General features: G+C 40.9%; 1 non-coding gene across 1 annotated transcript; it reads right to left on the bottom strand.

Annotated features, from left to right (window-relative positions):
- Nucleotides 1-622: 622 nt before the first annotated feature.
- Nucleotides 623-729, bottom strand: LOC148573821 (small nucleolar RNA R71). The gene has a single exon (XR_015906478.1). It is a non-coding gene; the product is annotated as a small nucleolar RNA R71 (small nucleolar RNA).
- Between the last annotated feature and the right edge of the window lie 2,707 nt (nucleotides 730-3,436).

Raw genomic sequence — 3,436 nt, 5'->3', positions numbered from 1 at the left:
ATGACACGGTTGCTTCCAGACCCGATCTTGGCCCCTTTTGATCCAGAAATAGAAAGAACTTTAACTCATATTAGGCAAGCTCAGCGCCGGCTAGCATTTGTGAATAGTGAATCGAGCTCTCTTGAAGAGCAACCCAATTCACTATCACCATCAACCCGTGACCCTCATTCTTCAAGTAACAAGGAAACCTTATATTCATCTGTAGGGAGTGCTGAAATCTCTTTGAGTGAATCAGGTGATAGCACCATGGCGGAGCCACGGCGTAGAATCACCTTATGGGAAGCCGAAGCTCCAGATATCAACTTGCAACCGATACAAATTCGGTATCCGAATTTGGATCCAAACTTTGAGCTCAAGACTGGCATGATAAACTTGCTCCTCAAATATAATGGAATACCCGGAGAAGATCCTTTTAAGCATCTATAGGACTTTCAAGTTGTGTGCTCCACTACTAGAAGACATAGGTCGGATGAAGTAGCGGTTATGATTTTCACTTTTTCTTTCTCTTTGGAGGGAAAAGCGAAAGAATGATTTTATACTCAACCGGAAGATGTGATTTCCAATTGGGACTTGCTGCGTAAGAAATTTCTGGAAAAGTTCTATCCACCTCAGAAAACAGATCGGCTTCGGAAGGAAATCTCTTGCATTATGCAAAGAGATGGGGAGACTCTTTATGAGTACTGGGAGAGATTCAAAAAGTTATTGAAAGCTTGCCCCCACCACCGTATTGACGAGTTGGTGCTTATCAGTTACTTTTGTCAAGGGATGAATCCTCAAGACAAGCTTCTTCTGGATGCCTTAAGTGGAGGATCCTTCACCAAAAACAAGACCGTTGAGGAAGCTTGGGAAGTCATAGCAGACTTGGCGGACTCAACTCAACACTCAAGGGCAAGAAATCCACAACCAAAATCTATAAGCGAAGTTTCTCTTTCCGGAGATGCTATTTTGACCAAGACCCTCGGTGAGATGACAATTTTGTTAAGACAAATCACCCAAGGGTAACAAATTCCCCAAGCATTCTATCTCCTCCACCTCAACCTCCAAGACTCAAAGGACCACCAAGATCATGTGGTATTTGTGCTTGTAATGGCCATTACACTGATGAGTGCCCTCAACTCCAAGAGGACATTACATTGGCGGTAGCTAACCCATACCCACAAAGGTCCAACTACAATCAAGGATCTCATCAATATGGAGGAAATCAAAATCAAGGATGGAGGGATAATTCTCATTAAAGGTGGAACCAAACCTCTCTGGCTCAATCCTATCCAACCGTGCAAGCCTATTATTATTAACCTTCCCAAGGCCAACCACAATACCAACAACCCTACCAACAACCACCACACTCTCAATTTCAAGGAAGATATCAACACCCAAATAGTAGACCTAACCCTCCTCAAGGCAATCAAATCACCTCTCTAAATCAACCATACATGAATGACACACTTCAAACCATTATGAAAGAGCAACGAGACTTTCACAAGAAGAAAGAAACATATATGGCTACCATTGCCGAAACTCTCTCCTATTTGACTCTTTCTCCTCCAACCACACAAAATGCCCATCAAGCCTCTACTTCTAGTGGTCTACCTTCTCAACCCCATCCAAACCCAAAGGGAAGCATCAATGCTATAACCCTTAGGAGTGGCACCAAGTTGGATGAAATTGGTATTGTGCCTACAAGTTTGAGCAAGGAACCCCAAAATGAAGAGATAGGAGAAGAAGTGGAAGTGATGAAAGATAAGGTAAAAAATGTTGCAAGAGGTGAGGAGGAACTACTCAAGGTCAAGGAGCCCAAAAGGAAGAATCCTCTTGAAGAGCCTATGCCGATTCCCTTTCCAACTTTGGCTAAGAAGGCCAAAAAACATGAAGAACTTGACCCCAGCAAGATGGAAATTTTTAAGAATGTGAAAGTCACTGTCCCCCTCTTTCAAGCCATCCAACAAGTACCCAAGTATGCCAAGTTCCTCAAAGATGTTTGCACAGATAAAGACAAGATTGGCGAGCTCTACAAAAGGCCAGTAAATGATTCTATCTCTTCTCTCATTCCAAAAAAGTGCAATGATCCCAGTCCATGTTTGGTTACTTATGTGATTGGTGGGGTGGAGTTCATGGATTGTATGTGTGACTTAGGGGCGTATGTTAGCATTATACCACTCCCCATTTATGAGAGATTGAACTTATCACCACTAAAGAGGTCCGGGGCGAGATTTGTGTTGGCAGATTGACGTTAGGATTTTTGCTAGTAAAAAATTTTACAAAAATAGTCGCGTTGTAGATATAGATTCTAAACCAACAGAAATCCCTTCATACAAATGTTTTGGTTGTCACAAGTAACAAACCCCTAAATAAATTGATAACCGAAGTATTCAAACCTCGGGTCGTCTTCTCAAGGAACTGCAGGGAAATATGTTCTTATTATTGGTTATGGAGATTGTAAATTGGGGTTTTGAGAATGAGGAGCGAATGGTGTAATTAGCAAATAAAGTAAACGAAGAACAAGCAATTTAATTGTCAAGTAAAATAAATAAATGACTGTAAATAAACTTTTGGCAAGGTATGAGAAATTGGAGGTCCTATCCTAGTTATCCTTATCAATGATGATGAGAATTGAATCTTAATTCCACTTTGTTAACCTTTACTAAGATAAAGGAAGGTCAAGGGATTAATTGGTTTGATCTTCGAATCCTATTTATTTCCTAAGAAAAGATTGGGATTATTGAAGTTCAATTTAATTAACAAGATAACAATTATCAATCATGTTTGAGTTTGATAACTCCTGAGTTACTGATTTCTTAACCAAGACCAAAAGGAGAAAAGTAAATCTACTAGAATAAAAATGTCTTCAGATGGGAATAACAATAATGTAAATAAAAGAAAGCAATATTAAACTGAAATACCTCAAATAACATTAATTCAAAAAAGTAATCTGTAACATGGAAGAATTCATAAATTAAATTGCAACATCAAATAACCAACTAAAGTAATGGAATGAATAAAAAGTGAAAGGGAAGCTTAAAGTAAAGGAACATTGAACCTGGGATCGAGAGTCACTCCTAAAACTAAGAGAAATCCTAAATCCTAATCCTAAGAGAGAAGAGAGAGGAGAGAACCTCCCTCAAAACTAAATCTAAATCATGAAAACTAACTAAAGTGGAGACTTCCTTTGAATGGATGCATTCTCCCACTTCATAACCTCTGGTCTATGCCTTCTGGACTTGGATTTGGGCCAAAAAGGGCTTCGGAATTCGCTGGGAGCGTTTTCTGCAATTTCTGGTGCGTGGCCTCTGTCACGCGTCCGCGTGGGTCACGTGGTCGCGTCATTGGGAGTTTTTCGTTGTCACGCGGTCGCGTCAGTCACGCGTTCGCGTCGCGCTCTCTTCGCACTGGCATGCGGCCATGTCGCCCATGCGATCGCGTGGCTGCCAGTTTCTTC

The sequence above is a fragment of the Arachis ipaensis genome, chromosome B2, assembly GCF_059453495.1.
Source record: "Arachis ipaensis isolate K30076 ecotype BB chromosome B2, ASM5945349v1, whole genome shotgun sequence".
Lineage (NCBI taxonomy): Eukaryota > Viridiplantae > Streptophyta > Magnoliopsida > Fabales > Fabaceae > Arachis > Arachis ipaensis.
This window is presented reverse-complemented; position numbering and strand designations above follow the sequence as displayed.